The sequence below is a fragment of the Zootoca vivipara genome, chromosome 9 (genome assembly GCF_965207765.1).
Source record: "Zootoca vivipara chromosome 9, rZooViv2.hap1.1, whole genome shotgun sequence".
NCBI classification, from domain to species: domain Eukaryota; kingdom Metazoa; phylum Chordata; class Lepidosauria; order Squamata; family Lacertidae; genus Zootoca; species Zootoca vivipara.
Window position 1 is genome coordinate 67,145,384 of NC_142592.1, and position 12,644 is coordinate 67,158,027.

The 12,644-nt window shown below is 44.6% G+C and overlaps 1 protein-coding gene across 4 annotated transcripts in view; it reads right to left on the reverse strand.

The window, feature by feature from the left end:
• TASOR2 (transcription activation suppressor family member 2) overlaps window positions 1–8,528 on the reverse strand; it is a 55,030-nt gene extending 46,502 nt beyond the window's left edge. For 3 of the 4 annotated variants that reach the window (XM_035128556.3, XM_035128553.3, XM_088651756.1), the window contains exon 1: window positions 7,702–8,528. The gene's annotated coding sequence lies outside the window, so the exon portion shown is untranslated. The remainder of the gene's footprint in view (window positions 1–7,701) is intronic. The other variant, XM_035128555.3, reaches the window with a different exon arrangement.
• Between the last annotated feature and the right edge of the window lie 4,116 nt (window positions 8,529–12,644).

Sequence of the window (12,644 nt, forward strand, 5' to 3'; positions counted from 1 at the left end):
AATAAACACTGTTTTAAAGCATCTAATTTGATTTTTCAAAGGTAAGCTGCCCATTTTGCTCTGTCGGTATAATTCTGCTAACAAACCAATGGAGCTCTGTCCGCCATCTTGGATGCGGTTTAGATAGGATTTTTTCGACTTACGAATTTTTAGATAGGGTTGCTTCGACTTACGAATTTTTTCTCCCAATGCATTCCTATGGGATTTGACTCACAATTTTTTTCGACTTACGAATGTGCGTTCGGAACGCATTAAATTCGTAAGTCGAGGTACCACTGTATATAGATTAGCATTCGCTGGTATCTCTTGATATTATCTGACAGCTTCACATAACAAGGGACTTCGGTTGGGGAGCACGTGCTTGCCACAGAGTTATCTGATTTCCCAGAAAATCAGCTGACACTGTGTTTCAAGAAACCTTCCTAGTAGATGACACACAAACAGTAAGGAACTGGCAAGGTCTTTTACTGCTGCGGGGGAAACACATGACCTGGAACAGGCATCCCCAAACTGCAGCCCTCCAGATGTTTTGGCCTACAACTCCCATGATCCCTAGCTAACAGGACCAGTGGTCGGGGAAGATGGGAATTGTAGTCCAAAATATACGGAGGGCCAAAGTTTGGGGATGCCTGACCTGGAAGCTGTACGCCGGCTCCCTCGGCCAATAACATAGAATCACAGAGTTGGAAGAGACCACAAGGGCCATCCAGTCCAACCCCCTGCCAAGCAGGAAACACTATCAAAGCATTCTTGGCATATGCCTGTCAAGCCTCTGCTTAAAGACCTCCAAAGAAGGAGACTCCACCACACTCCTTAGTAGCAAATTCCACTGCCGAACAGCTCTTACTGTCAGGAAGTTCTTCCTAATGTTTAGGTGGAATCTTCTTTCTTGTAGTTTGAATCCATTGCTCCGTGTCCGCTTCTCTGGAGCAGCAGAAAACAACCTTTATCCCTCCTCTATATGACATCCTTTTATATATTTGAACATGGCTATCATATCACCCCTTAACCTTCTCTTCTCCAGGATAAACATACCCAGCTCCCTAAGCCGTTCCTCATAAGGCATTGTTTCCAGGCCTTTGACCATTTTCGTTGCCCTCTTCTGGACACGTTCCAGCTTGTCAGTATCCTTCTTGAACTGTGGTGTCCAGAACTGGACACGAGATGAGCGCCGTAACCCCAGTCGGTCACGACTGGACCTAATGGTCAGGGGTCCCTTTACCTTTAATAACCTCTCTCTCTCTCTCTACACACACACACACACACACACACACAAACACACCAAAACAGACAAAAAGGAGGCCAACTCCCCCCCCCCAAAATCAGGTTTCACCTACCAACCAAGCAACAATAAAATAAAATCATTTAAAAAAGAATTAAGGGGCAGGAGGTTATGGGATGTGTCATGTTGGGGACTCGCATTGTGCCAATGTCTTCGAAATTGTAGCTGGAGCACAGAAAATATTGTGGATTTTGGCTTTCAACAACAGCAACTTAAGCCAGAGGTCCTTAACGCAGGGAGCTAGTTGCAGTCCACACTTTTCAGTGGCATTTAAAAGCAGGATGTAAAAGCAGTAACCAAGGGAGCCTTAGTGATGTCTCAATGTAAAACAAAACCCAAAACCCAAGGGGCACCTCCATTCTGTTTTACATCTCCCAGGACCACAGCTTCACAAGCTATGTTATTACACCCACGAACACACTGCGCTTATAATGAATCCACAAATTCATTTCCATCGCGGGATGCCAATTAATACGGTTGCTTACAGGCCACGCTCCACCCATTAGGGAGAAAACAGAAGAACTTCGCTTGCTGCCTGTTTCCATCCTTTGCAGGGCACCAAATGGGGCCACAAAATCTTAAGAAAGCAGATTTACATTGACAGTGTTTGAAATGTGGAAGAGATGGGTGACAGCCGGCATATTCCCATGGGAGCTCCACAATTCGCCACTCCTCTTTTTTTATAATCAAGACCAGCCATTTAGTATCAATGACGGGAAGTGAAAAAGTTACACAGAATGTGCGATGGTGATGATAATGAATATTCCATTGACCAAACAAGACCATGGCAATTCTGGAATCAAATTTCATCACTCCTAAGAACACAAAAGGATCCTGCTGGATCAGATCAATGGCCCATCTAGTCCATCATCCTGTTCTCACAGTGGCCAGGATTCAAGCACAAGGGCCCTCTCCTCTCCTGTGGTTCCCAGCAACGGTCACTGTATGAATTTTGCAGTGCCCACTCCATTCAGATGCGTTGATAATGGAAAAACCATCAACACTTCCTCTTTAAAAGTAACTTTGAATAAACTAATTAGATCCTTGCTAAACGACCCCTTCCAAGAATAAGTTTTGTAGATTTAGTTATATTTTTATATGATTTTTAATATACAGTGGTACCTTGGTTCTCGAACAGCTTAGTTGCCAAACAAATCGGCTCCCACACGTTGCAAGTAAGTGTTCTGGTTTGCGAACGTTTTTCGGAAGCTGAACGTCCAACGCGGCTTCCACTTGAGTGCAGGAAGCTCCTGCAACCAATTGGAAGCTGCGCCTTGGTTTTCGAATGCTTTTGGCAGTCGATTGGATTAAGTTCGAGAACAAGTTACCACTGTACAGTCAAACCTTGGTTGTCAAACATAATCTGTTCCAGAAGACCGCTCAACTTCCAAAATGTTCGACAACCGAGGATCAAAGGGCGGTCGGCAGAGTCAGTGGAGGAAAAAGGGAAAAAAACTCCCCGGAAGGCGTTTGGCTTCCGAAAATCGTTCAAAAACCGGAGCAGTTACTTCGGGTGTTCGGTGCCTGGGAGCTGAAACGTTCCAAAACGTTGGGAGTTTGACTGTACCTTTTTGATATATTCCTTCGTCTCACCTGTTTCTGCATGCACCTCCCCTGTTCCCCAGTAAAATGTCCTGTTGCTATTTTTTATCAATGCAATTAAGCTAGGAAATGATTTTTAGGTGGTACGTATTTGGAAGAGAGACCAGAGTGCCGTTAGTTAACTACGGTTCAATAACGTGCTGTTTTAACGGGCTGTGTTTCCTAAAAGAATTAAACGGGTCGGGAGGGAAGAGGAAAAGAAACCAAGAGGGGTGGACCTCACAGAAAAGCGCCCGTTTCCCCACGAACAGACGCTACGCTGTTAAACTGGCAGGTCAAGTTATTGTGCTCTGCTAAGTATCACATGGGGCATGGCTCAAAGACCTCACATTTGGATGCTGCAAATACCAGGAAGGTCGCCTGTGCAGACTCAAGTTTGCAACAAACTTGCTCTGCGATCTCCCTAAATGCTGCACAGAAAAGAGAGAAAGCGAGCATTCTTTTCAGCAGCCTGATACAGAAATCTAACAGGTGGTAGTTTTTCAGACATGGAGATAAATGAGGCGGGCCTGGAAACCTCTTAATTATTATTATTATTTTTCTGTGCGAAACAAGCCACAAATCATAGCTAAGACTAGGCACAGCTCACATGTAACGCTAAACCGTGGTTAACTGGAATCAGAATCCAATCTCCTCCTGACCGTGCCAGAGGAGGAAAGAGAATGTAAGTTCTGGAGGAGGCGAGGATCATTATTGTCACAGTAAACCATGGTTTTGCATGACGTCCAAAGGACTCCAAACTGCTTGCGGTTCACACAAAAATCAGCACAGTTGAGTACGTATCATCTTGAAAGTTCTGGGGGGGTTTCGGAAACTTCTCTGCAACTTATTTGTAGCATTTTTCCTGTCTCTGACAGACCAACCCAAAAAAACTGGATCAACCATTTTCTATTGCATTTTAGTAAATTGACCTTCTCCGCCCCCCCCACCACCACCACAGTTTTTCTATGCAAGCTATCTAAATAACGTAAGTTTTCCTTTGCACATAATTCAATTACTGTTTGAAAAGTCAGCTTAGTGTACACCACCTGAATCTAACAAAGTATACAATTTATTTGCAACATTGCTAATAACGCAAAGAGCCTTAACACACCTCATTTTGAATTTCTAATGACCCAGCACAAATAATCAGCTCGTTATCGGTTAAAAGAGAAAAATAAGGCTAACAAGTTTCGAGGTTTGTTCATTTCTCTCTCCCCCCCCCCCTAAAATGTATTGAGCTGGAATTCCAACCCCATGCAGAGTGCTCATAGCAATGTATACGGTAACAAAAATGGAATGTACTGTAATCTTTAAAACAGCTATAAAACACTAAAATAGACCGGGGGGGGGGGGAATAAACAACAGAGAGAGTCCTGCTGTTTCCATATCCAGAAGTTCAGCAGTCACCACCACAGACTCAGAAGGCTGTGATCCCATGCACATTTACCTAGGAGTAAGCCCCATTGAACTCAACAGGACTTACTTGCTAGTAGACAACATGCATAACATTCCACTGTAAAAACGTCTTTTCTGAGTTTTACTGTATTTCTCAAGCACAGAGAAACAATGTACAGTGGTACCATGGTTCTCAAACTTAATCCGTTCCGGGAGTCTGTTCCAAAACCAAAGTGTTCCAAAACCAAGGTGCACTTTCCCCTTGAAAGTCATGCAAAACGGATTTAATCCGTTCCAGCCTTTAAAAAAAACCCCTAAAACAGCAATTTAACATGAATTTTACTATCTAAAGAGACCATTGATCCATAAAATGAAAGCAAGAATCAATGTACTGCACTATAAAATAAATAAGACAGTATTGTAGATGATAAAAATTAAAGTTAATTTTATTTCTTCCCCGCACTGATGAAAGTCATTGTTTGGATGGGGGGGCTTTTATCCATTTCTGCAGTCACACAATCAATCAATCAATCAATCAGCAGCTGAACTGGGTTCCACACAGTCACAAAAAACAAATTAACCGAAAAAGCCTCAAAAACGAAAACGCAAAATAAATAGCAAAAACAAAAGCGCCAAACTTAATCCGTTCCAAAAGTCCGTTTGACTTACGAAATGTTCGAAAACCAAGGCGCAGCTTCTGATTGGTGCAGGCGCCCCGGAAACAATAGCTGACAGCTGCATCGGACGTTCGGCTTCCAAAAAACGTTCGAAAACCGGAACACTTACTTCCAGGTTTTCGTCGTTTGAGAACCAAAGTACCAAGGTACAACAAAAACTAGATGAAACAGAGAGCAAATAATAATAGTGTTTTTTTACATTGAGTTTGATTTGTGTGTTCAAAATTCTCCAGTCAAATTCTATCCGTTACATTTTGCATGCACAATCCGAATGAATTTCAGGAACCTAGCCCAACACTCGACACCACCCTGGCTTCCTAGAGTACTTCTGCAATGGGCCGCTTTATAAATTAGGTAGGTAACAAATATGGGGAAGCAAAAGGTGGCTTAGAGAAGGATCTGAAATATTTTCCTCAAAGCTCGTTTTATTCTGGATTGTTTTATTTGATGATTTGCTGTGTTGCAAACCGCTCAGATCCCCCCTTTAAAATATAAAGAAATGAAATGAATTAATGGTAATAAAAATAGCAAGCTCAATTTTTTTAAAAAACATAGCACCTAGATATTCAGTTGTGGCGACCATAGGCTAGGTTTAAATTGCCATTTGGCAATTAGCTTCCATATCTGAGTTTCTAATACTGGGTTACTAAAACACAATACTGAAAGTGAAAACACAATATTAAAAATAGTTTGAAACAAGAAGTGAGCCTTCAGCATTTGCAGAAAGCTGGCTGATGAAGGTGCCAGGCAGATCTCGGTTGGGAAGGAGTTCCACAACTCAGGAGCTGCCATAGAGAAGACTCTGTCCTGTTCCACCGTCCGCCCCCCCCCCAAGCTTCGATTTCGGTGGAACAAGCAAGAGGTTCTCCCCTCCGCCGATCTTAGCACCCGAAAGTGTTTGTTTGATCATCATGGCAGCAAATACTGATTTACAAAATTACACTTCAAGTTGCCTTGATTTTAACTAGACCTTTATCCTGCACTTTTCACATCCTGCACTTTTCACAAAGGCCATTTGTATTTCCTTTTCTCCTTTCCTTAAAAAAACAACAACCAAAAGCTGTCATTTTGCAGTCTGCAAAGAACAGCTTGTTGTTCTCTTACAGATAAGTTTCCTTTAAAAGTGGAGAAGGGGAAGTTATAGGAGCGGCTAAGAGACGCACCAAGAAACTCACTAACTCATGCATCTAAAAAACAAGCAACGTACTTCACTTAAGGCTTTCTAATGGCAATTCTTGCTCTTTGGGTAGCCATCTGCCATTGCAGAGGGTTGAATTAGATGAGCTTCGCGGTCCCTACGAATACCAGCGGAACTCCCTTCCGCAGGACTAATGCATTGGATCACTTTGCACGTCCCTCCCAACGCGCGGAAGATCATACCCCCGAGGATTAGGGCTCTGATCCTGCACACACGGCCCTGGGAGTAAGGCCCATCCCACAGCAGCGCTTATTTCCAAGCACACTGCCCAAGGCCACCTTCAGATTTAAAAATTCACGGACGCTAGGCTAGAACCTGAGAGACCTGGGTTCAAATCCCCACTCGCTGGGCAACTTTGGGCCAGCCACTGCCCCTCGGCCTACCTCACAGAGTTGTTGTGGGATTAAATGGGGAGGGAAGTGCGCTGCATTCGGCTCCTCGGAGGAAAAGTTGGGATATAAATGCAATACATGAATTGAAAAAATGCAGGCGAGTCCCAGCAAATTGCACTGGGTTTACTCGTACGTAAAGACCCACAGCAATGCAACCCAGGGGTCAAGCGACTGGAATGGCTTGTTCTGTAACAGGAAGCAAGTCCTCGGTGACAGTATCGGTCACTGCAATCCTAAGCGCACTTCCTAGGGAAGAAGGCCCCTATGTCAGAGGAAATATTCACGGGGTCGCGGTTTAAGCGGGTAGGGGCATTTGGAGAAAAATCTCAGATTTTGCAAAACTACCCTAAGGCAGCTGCCATCCTCTCTTCCAGGCTTTACCTGGGAGTAAAGCACATGGCTCAGTAGGGCTTACTTCACAAGGAGGAAATCAGGTTGTTGAAACCTTCCTGCCGGTTTAGGATGTGGTCAGGTCACCCTGAAAAGAACCACCAAACCAGGCGTCTGAGTTTCTCCCCGACGCTGGATAGATCCATAAACGTGTGGCGCAACCAGGGAAATCCGGATTCAGCCCAGCGATCCGGATCCTTTAGAAGGCCCCACGCTGCCAGCTCCGGACCTTTTTGTCTAAACGCCGCTTGCAAGGAATAGAAACGAATGATAAAAACCCCAACGCGATCGCACGTTGGAAGATCCGCAGAAGAGCTCCTGCGCAGCTCCCATCCACTCCAAAGCCGGATTTTGTGCCGGAAAAGCATGTGAGCCTCGCTTTTCACTTTCACTCCGCAGCGGAGGCGTTCTTGCGCCGATCGCGGGGAGCTTTTTGCCATTTCTGCGCGCAGGAGCTCTTCCTCAATCCTGGGTTCCAATCCTGCCATCCGATCCACGCTTCCCTCCCACCTCCCACCGCGGGAGGGGGGGGGGGAAGAGGCTTGCGCAGGAGCGCTAACCCCGGCTGGCTTATCTTTCATTTCTGCGCCCTTTAAAAGGGTCCCCGCAATCCACGCGAAGGCGCATTGCTGGAGGTAGGATCGCGCGCAACTGACCCCGAGAGGGAACCGTAAACGGAGACTGTTTCGGAGAAAACCACAAAGAGAGAGAAATAGACACATCCCCGCATCGCCCAACCCGCTCGGCCGACACGCGTCGTCCCGCTTGCGCATCCTCACTCACCCGCAACAGGTGTCAAAATCCTCTGGCGCTTGTTCCGAAGCTCTCCCATGGTCAACGAGCGAACAGGATCCGGTCCCTCTCCTTCCTTTCCCCCCCGCTCCGCTTCTCCTTTTGGGATTATTGCTCGTTTACACCTCCGCGACCACTTTCATTCACCCTTTTCTTTCTGTCAAAGCGCCGGGCCCTCCGTGCATTCCTTCACGTGAGAACGGAGGAAACCCGCGTCAACGAACCCCTTTCCCTCTGCGGGCGTCGCTTTGCATTATTACTATTTATTATTATTAAAAAGGGAGAAAGACAGGGGTGTCCCAAAGGACGGTCTGCTTTCATAAAAAGGAACGCCGACAATTTATTTGGGAAAGATGCGAAATTGCAAGACGGAGATGCAACTCTCGATCCCCAACCTCAGACCCAGATGAAGAGAGAGGGGGGGAAAAGGACAGCGAGAAAGTAACTTGCAAAAATAAAATAAAAAATTTAAAAATATGGAATAGCAGCTGCGCTCTTTTCCCGTCTCGGCGTTTGGAGACGCCAGTTGCAAAGCGCACGCCGCTGCGTTAAGATGGCCTCGCCACCGCCTCCTCCTTTTGTCTTAAGACGAGGGGGGAGAGGCAGATCTGCAGAGCCCCCCTTGGAAAAAGGAGGAAAAAGCGCTTTCGTGGAAGAAAAAGAGAAACATGTCCGACTCCGGGCTCCTTTCGGGGTAGGTGGGAGGCCGAAGCAGCTCATCCGCCGACCCCAGGAAGTGAAAAAGCCCCGTTTTGCAAGCAAGCAAGCGAGGGAGAGAAGGGAAGGAAGGTGGCGAGGGAGGGCGACAGAAAGAAAGTGAAAACTGACCCGGAAAGAGTCGAATGCCTCCAGGAGGCTTTTAACTTCCTGCTCGCTTTGCTTTCCCCAACCCACGCCACGCCACACGCGTCAAATCTTTACAACAACAAAAAAAAGCAAGCAAGCAAGCAAGCACCGCTCGGGAAAACTGGGGACTAGCGCCTTGCAGAGCCCCGATTGCAAGGAGGAGAAAAGGGGAGAAAGGGCGCTTTGCAACGCCAAGGACCATCGCCGGGATGGGCGGCGGCTAGCTTTTAAACGCGCGCCAGAATAATAAAAACCGAGAGAAATTGGGAGAATTAAAAAGAAGAAGAAAAAGAAACTCAAGGTCCTCAGGCTTCGCCCGACCTGGTACCCTCCTCCAGGTGATGCTTTGATGGGAGTTGCAGGCGGAAACATCTGGTGGGCACCAGGTTGGCGAAGAAGCTGCAAGGACAAAAACCGGCGACGCAGATCTTATGATTTTAGATATGTATTTTAATTTTATTAATTTTATTTTGTCATGTTTGCTTTGTTGTACAATGTATATTGGTATTGAATATGGGCCTATGGCCGTAATAAACTATCTATCTGCCGCCTGTTAATGTTTTGTCTTTTCTCTGGACCAGTGCTAAAAGAGTCCCAAGGTGGTCAAGGTATATGTAAGCAAGCAGCAGAAACTATAATATAATATTTTGAATATATAAATGGCAATTATATACACAGATACAAATATATTAAAAGACAATGTCCGCCACACGCACACATATTTTACACTATATATACAGGTGAAACTCAGAAAATTATAATATCGTCGAAAAGTGCATTTATTTCAGTAACGCAATATATGAGATGGATGCATGACATGCAAAGCAAGGTATGTCGAGCCTTTATTTGTTGTAATTGTAATTATTTGTCGTTAGGCAGCTCAATTATAAATGACATGTACACTAATTAATTAAATGCAATAGCAACGTTTATTTTTGTATAGTATTGTTATAACTATTTGTTTTATTATTGTGGAATTTCCAAAAGAAAGCATTTGTAAAAATTAAAAGAAAAATAAAAAAATAATACCGGTAAGTTGCATTCCTGAAATAAATGCACTTTTCGATGATATTCTAATTTTCCGAGTTTCACCTGTATATATATATATGTCTGTCATTCATATATTCCAAAAAGAATCTCCCAAGTGGTTTGCAACATGCTAAAAAGGTCACAAATGTGCACAAATGTGCAATAAGAACCCCACAGAAAAATTAGGTAAGGTGTCCTCTTAAAGCAACAGTGGGAACTCTAAACAGCTAGGGTAACAGCAGCTGGCAAGACATGCAACCTTGCTTACCGAATATGCAATTGTGTATTTCTTTGGGACCCACCCCCCTGCCCCACATCTTTGCCAAAGTAAGAATAATTATACTGGCCCACCGTAAAGGGTTGTTGCAATCCACACCCACCCCAAAATCAACAAAATGGAATTGTTAAAACTGAATCACATTTATGGGGTGCGCCAAAGCCCCAGTCCTTAAGTTACTCTGGCCGGTACTATCCCCTCCCTGCCCCATGCGATAGAGAATAACCCTCAATTGGATATTTACAGGGTTGTCATAAAATGCGCTCTCGGCATGCTCCCCCCCCCCCACACACACACCTTGCAACTGGATCCACAGGCTGGATGACGTTGCAGGGCGTCAATTTCCTTTGGGCCTCCCAAGTGATGCTGGGGAATTATTTTACAGCCCTCATTAGCACTTCCTTAATGGCATTTAGGGGCTGCACCTGCTTTGGTTAACTGGCTCACATGCAGCGATTTGTTACGCTCGGTAGGAAAGAAGTGCGCCGATAAACGGTAGCCTGTTTGGAAATACCTGTTGTTGTTTTTTTTGCAACAGGTGTCTTTATAATACAGGGAACCAGGCAGAGGGCCTTCTCGGTAGTGGCACCAACCCTGTGGAATGCCCTCCCACCAGAGGTCAAAGAGAATAACAATTACCAGACCTTTAGAAGGCATCTCAAGGCAGCCCTGTTTAGGGAAGCTTTTAATGTTTGATGGATTTCTGTATTTTAATATTTTGTTGGAAGCCGCCCAGAGTGGCTGGGGGATGGGCGGGGTATAAATAAATTATTATTATTATTATTATTATTATTATCAATAGCCTCACAAAAAAATCATAATCTACATTTGAACATTATTCGGCTACTAATCCACTTTCCTCATACAGTGGTACCTTGGTTCTCAAATGCCTTAGTGCCCAAATGCCGAAAACCCGGAAGTAAGTGCTCCGGTTTTTGAACGTTTTTTGGAAGCCGAACATCCAATGTGGCTGTCAGCTATTGTTTCCAGGGCGCCTGCACCAATCAGAAGCTGCGCCTTGGTTTTCAAACATTTCGGAAGTCAAACGGACTTCCGGGACAGATTAATTTTGCTATTTATTTTGCGTTTTTATTTTTGAGGCCTTTTTGGTTAATGTGTTTTTATGACTGTGTGGAACCCAGTTCAGCTGCTGATTGATTGATTGATTGACTGTGTGACTGCTGAAATGGATAAAAGCCCCCCATCCAAACAATGACTATCATCAGTGCAGGTAAGAAAATAATAATAATTTTAATTTTTATCATCTACAATACTGTCTTATTTATTTTATAGTGCAGTACATTGATGCTAAAGAGCCTGGGGCTTGCTGATCAGAAGGTTGGCAGTTCAAATCCCCGTGACGGGGTGAGTTCCCGTTGCTTGGTCCCAGCTCCTGCCAACCTAGCAGTTCGAAAGCACAGCAAAGTGCAAGTAGATAAATAGGGACCGCTCCAGCGGGAAGGTAAACAGCGTTTCCGTGTGCTGCTCTGGTTCGCCAGAAGCGGCTTTGTCATGCTGGCCACATGACCTGGAAGCTATACGCCGGCTCCCTCAGCCAATAACACGAGATGAGCGCCGCAACCCCAGAGTCGGTCACGACTGGACCTAGTGGTCAGGGGTCCCTTTACCTTTACATTGATTCTTGCTTTCATTTTGTGGATCAATGGCCTCATTAGATAGTAAAATCCATGTTCAATTGCTGTTTTAGGGGTTATTTTTTAAAGTCTGGAACAGTTTAATCCGTTTTGCATTACTTTCTATGGGGAAGCATGCCTTGGTTTTGGAACGCTTTGGTTTTGGAACAGACTTCCGGATTGGATTAAGTTTAAGAACCAAGGTACCACTGTGTTCAGATCTGATCATATTTGTTTCAATTTAGGTCATAGTCGCAACATCCATCTAAAGCACTATGACAACACTCATGGCCTCTTCCAAGGAATTATGGGAGCTGTAGTTGTTAAGGGGGCTGAGAGTTGTTAGGAGACCCCCTACTACCTTCAGAGAACTACAATTCCCAGAGTTCATTGGGAAGAGGGATTGACTGTTGAATGACTCTGGGAACTGTAGTTCTGGGAGTATAGATTGTTAATGAGCCAAAGGTCTGTCAGAAGAGGAATATTTTCGCCTTTCACCTAAAGGTGTATAATGAAGGTGCCAGGCGAGCCTCCCTGGGGACAGCATTCCACAAACGGGAAGCCACTGCAGAAAAGGCCCTGTTCTCATTTCCCCACCTTTTGGACAAGGGAACATCACATAGTCTGTTCATATGGGGAGAGGTATTGCAGTCCTGAACCGTTAAAGGCTTTTTGGCCGAAACTGATTGGCAGCCAAGGCCCAGTTTTCTGATTTTGTGCAAAAAAATCTGAGGAATCAAGAGCATCAAGAATAGAAGGTTCTACATTACGTTCTTAAAAATTCAACTAATTAGATGTTGCTTATCCCAAATTCCTTGAAAGATTTGTGGAAGAGACAGGTACCCGTTGTCTTTTCTTTTCAGGCAAGTTTTTCATGCAATGCAATTTTCCATATATTATTCCTCTGTAATGAGGTGCAAACATCTTTTCCATCTTTGGGCAATCGATAGATGTGAGGTAGTAAGACGGTTGTTGAACCAATCTTTAGATTTTATATTTTTATTCTCTTTGTGCAGTATTGTGACATTTTGGTGAGGGAGTATGGCCCTCTGTGAATTTTGAAGTGTCTCCCCCCACCCTGACTAACCTGACTGCTTTTTCTTGGTTTTGAGAGTTTATTTTATGTTAAATTTCTATTCTGCCTTCCC